This window comes from Neolamprologus brichardi, chromosome 12 (genome assembly GCF_056152115.1).
Source record: "Neolamprologus brichardi isolate AB-2024 chromosome 12, ASM5615211v1, whole genome shotgun sequence".
NCBI lineage: Eukaryota > Metazoa > Chordata > Actinopteri > Cichliformes > Cichlidae > Neolamprologus > Neolamprologus brichardi.
In genome coordinates this window covers 33982572-33993198 of record NC_142115.1, presented here as the reverse complement: position 1 = coordinate 33993198, position 10627 = coordinate 33982572, and the positions used below count along the sequence as shown (strand labels likewise).

The 10627-nt window shown below is 40.8% G+C and overlaps 1 protein-coding gene across 1 annotated transcript in view; it reads left to right on the top strand.

Annotated features, from left to right (window-relative positions):
• The window catches only part of LOC148100334 (uncharacterized), a 46630-nt gene continuing 36003 nt past the window's right edge, over window positions 1-10627 (top strand). The window contains exon 1 of the mRNA XM_087849445.1: window positions 1-168. The gene's annotated coding sequence lies outside the window, so the exon portion shown is untranslated. The remainder of the gene's footprint in view (window positions 169-10627) is intronic.

Genomic DNA, 10627 nt, shown 5'->3' with positions numbered 1-10627 from the left:
CTGAATCCATTACAGTGAATAAGCAAAACAAATAACAGGAAATGAATATCAGAAAAACACGAAGAGGAATGTTTGCTAACAAGCTAAAGAGGCTACAAGCTCTTAAATGACCTCACAAAGTGGCTTTTATGTCCGGATTTAAGTCGCAGTAATGTCGCAGTATTAAAGGTAAGTTTACCAGATTTTCACGTTTTTAATTTTTCTTATTGCTGGGCCACAAAATCCTGCTAATTAGACCCTGTCGCTTTTGTGTTGAAGGCTGCCCACCCAATCAGAATTTACAAAAGGCGTCCATGTTTTTTGTTATTGTCGTTGTTTCTTTTCTGAGTGAGAGTGGTAAGTTGTTTCCAAATATTATTGTGTCTCCATTACTATTATTTGACAATCCCTCTCTTTTCTAATTGGCTAATGCTTGGGGGGCAGCGATATAGCCTCACAATTATGACATGATATTTCAAGAACATTTGCAGTTTCTGTTCCAGCAAACTTGAAGTATGAAGTTTAAAATAACTCATTTACACTTTAGTTTATCAACAGCTAAAGTAGCTAAAGCTTGTAACTCATCAGATGCCTGCGTTATATATTTGCGCCATATATTCACACAATAACACTGAGAAATATTTTATATCTAGGATATTATAACTAGCTGCTTAAAGCACTGCTTTTCCATGATGTAACCACATCAGCATGGCTGTGTCATTTTCATACCACTATCACTTCCTTCATAACCAGGTTGTACTTGACACTATGTTCTTGCCTCAAGTGGTGAAACAACCTTGTTGTTTCCACTTTTAGCAGGAACAGTTTTTTGAAGTAGTTCCTTATCAGATGCTAAATCTGTATCAGAAAAGACGCGTGACTCTGGCTTTCAGACATGCCTGGGTTTGTCTCATGCATGCACTAGAGAATACAAATTCATGGTGTTTGTATGATGTGAATGAATGTAGATAAACTGTTTATGAGAGGGAAAGTGAGCTTTTTTAAAAAAAATCTGGTCTTCTCAAACAACAAACTATGACTCCTGAGCTAGAAGCCCCTACTGAGTGAGAAGAAAAGGGTTTTGATTATATTACATACAATCTATTTCTAGTAAAACAGAAATTAACTTTGATTAAATCAGTGAAAATCATGTGTCTACGTTACATAAATTAATATTTAACAGTTACGGTTGCACTTAGTAACCTTCCTGTTAAACAGGAATGGAAGTAGAGTCCCCACGAGTTGTGCTTAGACTCATTCAGGCTATGATTTGTTAGAGAATTCCTTGCTCAAAAAACATAAAAACACAATCGAAAGGTAAGGCTCAGTGACAATAAACTGAAGTTAGTGAAGGTGAGTCCTAGCATACAGCTAGCAGCTACAGCGGTGTAAGCAGCCATGCCACTGACTTTAAGATTCACCGAAGTTCACATTTCATGTTTGAAGAAAAGCTCACTGTATAGCTGTTATACAGGAGGAAACTGTCCTGAGAGACCACAGTGGCCATTAGAGGAAGTGCAGTTTTTACTGTAAAAGAAGCAAGCTAGACCAAATGAAGATTTATTACAGTAATATTTTATGTTGTAAGCATTGTTAAATAGCTTCCAGTTTAGTTCAGATCAGCACATCTGGAGTCTGATGGGCGGTGTCGATGCAGGGGTTCTTGAGTTCAGCTGCCAGGACTGTGGAAGTAGGTCAGACCGGAGCGCCTGGGAACCTCTGCTCAAGTATACATTACAAACAAGACCCAGCCCAGGGGGGGACCTGTAATCTTTTTAGGCCCCAACTTATCTCCAGGTCTGTTCAGCTTTAGCACACACCTGGTTTTTATTTAACAGAACACTAAATGTGGCACAAGGTACTGTAACATTTGACCTCTGGAGTTAATGAGATATTTCACTCTGGGACCTCAGTTTCTCATCTGTGTGTGTTTTTTTTTTGTTTTTTGTTTTTGTTTTTTTTCCTAACATCATAGTCACTGAAATGAATCCTTCTTTCCGTCATTACTGTCATTTTCCATTTCTTTCTCTTGTAGTCCCTGTTCTACAGTCACATGACAGAACATTGATGTTTTAACTTATTCTGGTTTCAAACTGAGTATATTTATGTCTCAGAGCCTCGGTGCACTTATTGATTAGTGTTGTAAAAATGGTAAATTGTTTTAAATATTTGAAACCAGCACATGGATTAAAGCTTGACCAGTATTTGATGATTTGTAGAATCGGATATTCTGATGCTTCGGGTGATATGTTTCTTTCTGCTGCAGAAAAAACAAACATTTGTTACGTTGCTGTGTTTGTGGCTGTGTGTTGCCATCTAAAGACGTGTTTTGAAAAGTTTAATGTCCAGGAATTTTATTCGGCTGAGTTCGAACCTAGCAGTAAGTAAATAGCTAGATGATATACCATGTTCTTACTAAAGTATTTAAATTGGACACAAACTAAATATCAGCAATATTTGAAGGGTTAGTGAATATAGGCTAGATTACAAATAATGATCTGCAACCTTCTTTTCTAGCTACAGAGCTGTAGTCACCCTAATATAAAGTATGACGGTTATATTGTTCTTAATAAAAGGTCATATCCAGGGTCGTTGATTGGCAAACTACGGAACCCCGCAGGGGACATGGGAGAAAAAAAAATTAAGACAGACTTTTGCAAGATCTCGCAAAAGTTAAATTCCAACAATGATGGCAGCTACTTAGTTGTAATATTACTCTTTCTGGGTCACAAAATACACTTTTAAGATATTTTGAGGCGTGAATGTGTAAACGTCAGATATCTGCTCTGTTTACAAGACATCACATAAGTTCTCTGACGTTTTCGGAGATGTATGAAACTTTTGCGAGATCTCGCAAAAGTTTTGCAAGATCCCGAGTTTGTTTTGCGAAAGTCCGTCTTAATTTTTTTTCTCCCATGTCCCCTGCGGGGCTCCGTAGCAAACAACAACATATAGCAGGAAGAATTCACCGAAACCAAACCACAGCAAGAAGTTGCTCATTAAGAGCTTGTTACCAGTTCGGATTATTTGCACTGAAAAAAATCCTGATGCATAGCTTAATGTCTTCACTTAAAGTCAAAGGAGCTTGCAAAGAAAAGCGTCTGGACTTCTTTAAGTTGCTTGAAGACGTTTCACCTCTCATCCGAGAGGCTTCTTCAGTTCTAAGGTCAAATGGTGGAGAGTCCCAGATATAAACCTGGTGGGAGTGACCCCACAGAGGGACAAAAGGACCCCCTGATGATCCTCTAATCGCCTGAGCCAAGGTGTGGAACTGGGTGTGGGTCCCAATCAGCCAGAGTTTCGGGTGAGTTCATTGTGAAACCTGGCCCCACCTTATCATGCGAATTCCTGAGGTCAGATGGCCCAGGATGTGAGTGGGCGTTAAGGCGTCTGGGAAGGGATCTCAAAACTGGATTATAGATGGCAGAGAGTTGGTGTCGTAAACCACCGCCTCTGTTCAAAGATGGTCACTCACAGTGGACATAGATGCTTCTTTCACTCCTCTTTCAAACCATCTGTCCTCTCTGTCCAAAATGTGAACATTGGCATCCTCGAAAGAGTGTCCTTTATCCTTAAGATGCAGATGGACAGCTGATTCTTGACCTGTGGAGGTGGCTCTTCTGTGTTGTGCCATGCGCTTGTGAAGTGGCTGTTTGGTCTCTCCAATGTAGAGGTCTGGGCATTCCTCGCTGCACTGTACGGCATACACCACATTGTTAAGTCTGTGTTTTGGCGTTTTGTCTTTCGGGTGAACCAGTTTTTGTCTGAGTGTGTTGCTGGGTCTGAAGTACACCGGGATGTCATGCTTGGAGAAAACCCTCCTGAGTTTCTCTGATACACCGGCTACATAGGGGATGACAATGTTGTTGCGTCCGTCCTTCTTATCCTCCCTCGCTGGTGTCTGATCTTCTTTTCTGTGCCTCTTTGTTGACTTTACGAACGCCCATTTAGGATAGCCGCACGTTTTGAGTGCTTCCTTTACATGTGTGTGTTCCTTCTTTTTCCCTTCAGGCTTAGAGGGAACATGTTCTGCCCGGTGGTGTAGGGTCCTAATTACTCCAAGTTTGTGTTCCAGAGGGTGATGGGAGTCAAACAGGAGGTACTGGTCCGTGTGTGTGTGGGCTTCCGGTAAACTTCGATGTTGAGGTTGCCATTCTCTTCAATGTGCACAGTGCAGTCCAGGAAAGGCAAACAGTCGTCCTTTGTGTCTTCCCTGGTGAAGACACAAAGGGAAGACACAAAGGACGACTGTTTGACTCCCATCACCCTCTGAGAAACTCAGGAGGGTTTTCTCCAAGCATGACATCCCGGTGTACTTCAGACCCAGCAACACACTCAGACAAAAACTGGTTCACCCGAAAGACAAAACGCCAAAACACAGACTTAATAATGTGGTGTATGCCGTACAGTGCAGCGAGGAATGCCCAGACCTCTACATTGGAGAGACCAAACAGCCACTTCACAAGCGCATGGCACAACACAGAAGAGCCACCTCCACAGGACAAGATTCAGCTGTCCATCTGCATCTTAAGGATAAAGGACACTCTTTCGAGGATGCCAATGTTCACATTTTGGACAGAGAGGACAGATGGTTTGAAAGAGGAGTGAAAGAAGCCATCTATGTCCACTGTGAGCGACCATCTTTGAACAGAGGCGGTGGTTTACGACACCAACTCTCTGCCATCTATAATCCGGTTTTGAGATCCCTTCCCAGACGCCTTAACGCCCACTCACACCCTGGTCCATCTGACCTCAGGAATTCGCATGATAAGGTGGGGCCAGGTTTCACAATGAACTCACCCAAAACTCTGGCTGATTGGGACCCACACCCAGTTCCACACCTTAGCTCAGGCGATTAGAGGATCATCAGGGGGTCCTTTTGTCCCTCTGTGGGGGGAAACTCCCACTAGGTTTATATCTGGGACTCTCCACCATTTGACCTTAGAACTGAAGAAGCTTCTCGGATGAGAGGTGAAACGTCTTCAAGTAACTTAAAGAAGTCCAGACGCTTTTCTTTGCAAGCTCCTTTGACTACGATGACCTGGATGACTGAGAACCTTCACAGACATACGTCTTCACTTAAACTTTATTCAGCCTGAGTTCGATTGTTTTCTGAATATTTGGCGTTGAATTTTTGGTGTCTGGAATATTGCATGCACACTGTGAGTTAGCTTAAAGATGTGCTAGGCATGAATAATAAGCTAGAGAGGCTCCAAATGGCAACTGAATGGTTTTTGGGTGCTTGTGTTTATTAAAAAAACCAAAAGACAAGGAAATGCGGCACAATTTGAAGAAAAAAAAAAAACGAGAGGCTCCATCCAAGCGCGGGAAACTGGGTCAATATGTCATCATTTCACAAGTGCATTTCCTTAATTGAAGTCTTAAAAAGGTCTTAAAAAAGCATTGATTTGGGGCTTTTAATAGTGCAGGAACCCAGGCCAATTTTGACAATAACGGTGGCTGCTGAAAGCACAATGCATGAGATGGACGGGTATCCACACTCAAGCATGCAAACACATGGTGTCTTCATGAACACATGCCCACACATGTGCTTCTTGCTAAGAAAAAAGTCTTAAAAACACAGGCCTGTTATACACACTGGTCTCCTCCCCTCACTGCACACTTCAGCTGAAAATCAGTCATGGGGAACAGCAGAGGTGTTTCTGAGCTGTGAAGGAGAAATCAGCCGTGATTGTTTCACAGCGCAGCTTTTGTTCTTAATCACAACCCTGAGATGAATTCAAGAGGTGGTGAATTTAATTAAAACTAAAATTAGTGCTTGTCTGCCAGCTGTGTGTGTACGCAAGTGTGTTTGTGTGTGCTGAGTGCCATAAATGGAGGTGCTCATTTATCAGCCTTTAGCACAGCGCTCTTTCCAGGGAACCATTAGCTGAAACGCCCGTTTGGAAAAGTGTGCTTAGCCCACGGGGAGCTGTCTAATCTACAGGCCTCCACTTAAACAATGCAATGCAATTATGATTATTAAGTTATTATGTTGGTTCGGTGAGCAGCTGCAGTGGTGGAGAATTTCCAAGTCATGATTAAATTAAGTTAAAGGCATTCAGTGGATGCTTTCATATCAAACAAACCAAACTTGGAAGTATCAGCTCTTTTCTTTGTCCAATTCGTGGAATGTTTTGTCCAAGAATGCTTAGAAACTATTTAGACATTTGCTTCAGAATATAATTGTCATGTTTCTCCCATTAAACACAAGATTTTCAAAAATGTGTAGAGGGTGGCTTCCACTCTTTTATATTTCTTACTGCTCCGTAGGTATAACACGCACACGATTGTAAGATCAACAGAGATACTGGTGTTATTTTAGACGGCTATAATGAGGAATAATTAATGTTGACTGCAGATATTGATTTAGTTTTTGTCTTTTTTCATTTGATTTTTGTTGGTATCAGTGAGCAGAAAGTAAAAATACACTTACACACTCCATAATGTGAATCTTCCATTTCACTACATCCCAAAGGTTCTCTGTTCGATTCAGATCAGGTGACTGTGGAGGCCGCAGGAGTACAGTGAACTCATTGTCATGTTCAAGAAGACAGTTTGAGATGAGCTTTGTTTATAATGCGTTATCATACTGGAAACAGGCATCAAAAGATGGGTAAACTGTGGTCAGGATGGATCCATGCTTTCATGTTGTTCACACCAAATTCTGACAATACCATCTGAATATAACAGCAGAGATTAGGACTTATCAGACCGGGCAGCATTTATTTTTCCAGTCTTCTATTGCGTTTTCTGTTCTCAGCTCATAGGAGTGGCACTGGGTCTGGTCTTCTGCTGCTGTAGCTCAGCTGCTTCAAGGTTTAACGTGAATAGATGCTCTTCTGCATAGCTTGGTTGTACTAAGTGGTTATTTGAGCTTCTGTTTCCATCATATAGGCTTGAAGTGGTCCATTCTCCTCTGATCTGAACATCAACCGGGCATTTTCACTCAGAGAACTGACACTGCATGGATATTTTCTTTTTTTCTGACGTTTGTAAACCGTAGAGATGGTAGTGTGGGAAAATCACAGTAGATCAGCAGTTTCTGAAATACGAATCGCCTCAATTGGATCCTTTTGACGTGAAGGAGTAGTGGGTCTGCTCTGAGGTCCTGAATGACCAAACTCCTCAGCTCCACTCAGCTTATGATAATGAGGAGGTGAATGATGGTGATGAACCCACTCACTTATTTAAACTCTTTTTTCATGTTCAAGAAATCAGTTTGAAATGAGCAGCAGAATGAGCCGTCAGATGATGGGTACTGGTCATAAAGGTGTGGACAATATTGCTCCGGCAGGCTCTGGCATTTAACTAATGCTCAGGTGCTACTAAGAGATCTAATGTATTCCAAGATATAGTATCCATGAAACCCTCCAAACGTGCGTGAGCTGAAATAAACGTCTCAGTTTTAGCGTATAATCAGTTTTTTAGGATTAGTCAAATCTGTTAACAATCAATACAGCATTTATAATTGGAAAAAGTAAGTTTTTGTATAGTGAAGAAGTAGTACAGGCACTTAAAAAGATGCTCTGGTAAAATTTCAAGGTCAATGTCAATTGTATTTCTATGGCACATTTAAAAGCAAGTTGACCACAGTGCATCGCAAGTTAGTTGATGAACAAGAGGAAACCATATAAAAATAAATACAGAAGAATAAGACATGAGGTGAAGCAGATACATTATATTTAATATAAACAAAAACAACTGATGGTACTCAAAATGAACTCTGATTAAAAGCCAACATAACAAAGTGAGCTTTACGATGGGATTTGAAAGACTGTATAGACCAGGGGTGGGCAATCTCAGTCCACGAGGGCCGGTGTCCCTGCAGGTTTTAGATCTTACCTTGGGTCAACACACCTGAATCACATGATTAGTTCGTTACCAGGCCTCTGGAGAACTTCAGGACATGTTGAGGAGCTAATTTAGCCATTTAAATCAGCTGTGTTGGTTCGAGGACATCTAAAACCTGCAGGGACACCGGCCCTCGTGGACTGAGATTGCCCACCCCTGGTATAGACTCTGAAGTACGAATATCAGTGTTTCCAGCGTCACCATGGCGATTGCTTTGAAGACTCTTTGTGCTTGTTCCCATATTTGCTCTGTGCTTTGTGTTCATACCTAAATGCTAAGAGAAAGATTATATGTGTGTCCTCATTATGATAGGAATATGTATTGGTCTGTGAGACTCTAGCCTATATGTTTATATTATTAAATGGTAATTATGAGACTGTGTTTGTCAGTTCATTTTACAGAGAAATGCCAAAGTAATGTAACAAGTGGTATAACAAATTACTTTCTCCTGGGAGTAATTAGTGCATGTATAGTGCAAGGCATGCAATTAATTCGCTTGATGCCTTAACGATAGTGGTGGCTCTCAAAGTGAAGCTAATGAGAATCCAATGAGAATCGATAAGAAATAAAACGGATAAGTGATATCGATAATGGAATCAGAATTGCTAAATTTGCATTGATTCCCATCCCTAGTGTGTTTGTACCTCGTCACTTCCCACTTCTGACTTGAGTCAGCTGCCTTCACAAAGTTCCAAAGCATTTTGTTTTTAATAAAAACCAAGCTAAACATTCTCATAGAATGAACAAACCCTTTATTACTGAAATGAGCAAACCCTTTATTACTACTATATTAAATTAAGCTTTTTTTGTGCAAAAACAAACTTATAGAAAACTCTAATCTAACCTTAACTCCGTTTAAGACTTTCATTAAGCAGTCACAGTGACTGTTTCTGTCTTCTGGTCCACATCACTCAGGTAGGTTTACATGAACACCGCTGACCTCTGACCTTTATCTGCTGACACCTTTCAGAAAATGTAAACCACTGCCAGGAACATAACAAACCCTGCATGATGTGACTGCACTGCTCAGCAGCTGGTGGGGAGTTCAACACAGAGTCAGCTTTTGTGACTTCTGTGGCAACGTTTAGTTTTAAACGGTTTAAAGGATGTTTATGGTCAGATTTTTTTCCCTTTTTAACTACAAACAGTCTGACAAAATCTGGCTTCAAAACAGCCTCATTTTGTGTTCAGCTGTTTAACCTTAACAATTTAATAGAGTATATAGAAAATGATAGAAAACGTCTGTCTATTTATCTAAAGATGAAGAAGTTTTCTTGAAGACAAGGAAGGCATCAACATTTTACCACCATTGCTTAGAGAAATATTATTTGGTCATGAAAATAGTTGGCCAGTTTAGTGTCAACCTGATTGCTGATTAAATACTAGGCTTCAAAATCATAAATAAAAACTTAAATGCACCCAACACTTTTGGTGTTGGGTGCAGGTGCAGGAACTATTTAATAGCAGGTCTAGTGTAATTCTTTTTTATTTTACTCCAACTCCATCATTGCTGTACTGTCTGCTTACCTGTTTTCTTTTAGTGTCCTTCATTCCCTCATCATTTGTCATGTTTGTCAGCACATCAGGTCTGTATATTTTACAACTCAAGCAGAGTCTTTGGACGGTTACTTCACTGTCAAAATGTTGAGGGTCGTGAGGATTCATGTTGCTTTAGTTTTAGCTATTCACTGTGAGCTTGTTAGTTTTACGTTTTTAGCTTGAGCTCCATATTTGCAAACCTTTAGGTTCACATTTCTGAAGCTTGTCTATGTTGATATTAAGAATTCCTGAAACAGTGAAGGAAGGGAAGGGGGAGAGAGAGCAGCCCAAGTAGTGTCCAAGTTGGATTTCCCATAGTGAGTATTAAAGATGGATGTGAATGGTTTTGAACATTTATGTTTTAGCTGCTGCCATGTTGGGAGCCTGATGTGACCATGGGGCAGCTGTCAGAGTCACTATGTGGCTATCTCAGGTGAATGAGTTAGAAAAAATTCTTCAGAGTTGTTATGAAGTTGGAAACTTTCCGCCGAGATCAAACTTATTTTTTTTGTGAGGCAGTAACATGATTAACTGTGCTGTAAATTTAGGACAATACCATGGGAGTCTGTGAGGATTAACTCTCTTTTAAAGACATCCTCAAGTGGACATTAGAGAAGCTGCAGTTATGAACATTATGTGATTGGCCTGAATAATACCATTTCCATTATGTGTCAATAAGTAATGGTGCAAAAAGTCTGCTGCAGTCAGTTCCTGATTCTTTCTGCGCTCACTGCAGCAGGAACTCCCCACGTCTGCTCTGCAGTCTGGTGAGCTATGCTGACCTGAGCTCACAGCAGCAGTTCTCCATCATGTACAGGTTCTGGTTAGAGCGGCCTTCTAGCTTGCAGTGAGCAGAACGAGACTCCTATTAAAGGTGGGCCAGCACCTGGACAACATCTGATTCGCTGTGTGTGTCTCTATCTTACTTCCTCTGCTGTTTCCAGAAGAGGAAATGCTTCAAAGATGCAAATCTACTCTGATCAGGAGTAAGGCTTCACTTCAGAAGAACCGAAGGATTTGAAAACCAAGAGGATGTGACATGTTAGATTTTGTTTTCTCTATTTTTTGATGCTAATAGGCTGCATCCTGCATTTGTGTGTTTCTGTGTGTGTCTGTGTGACATCCAGAACACAGAACTGACTGTGCAGACTCGGACTGTAAAAGCTAATTGCCTATGGCACCAGGCAGGCCTTCCACTAATGAACCATGTGCCTGAGGTTAATTCAATTTTAACTGGAGTTCTCGCAGGTCACAA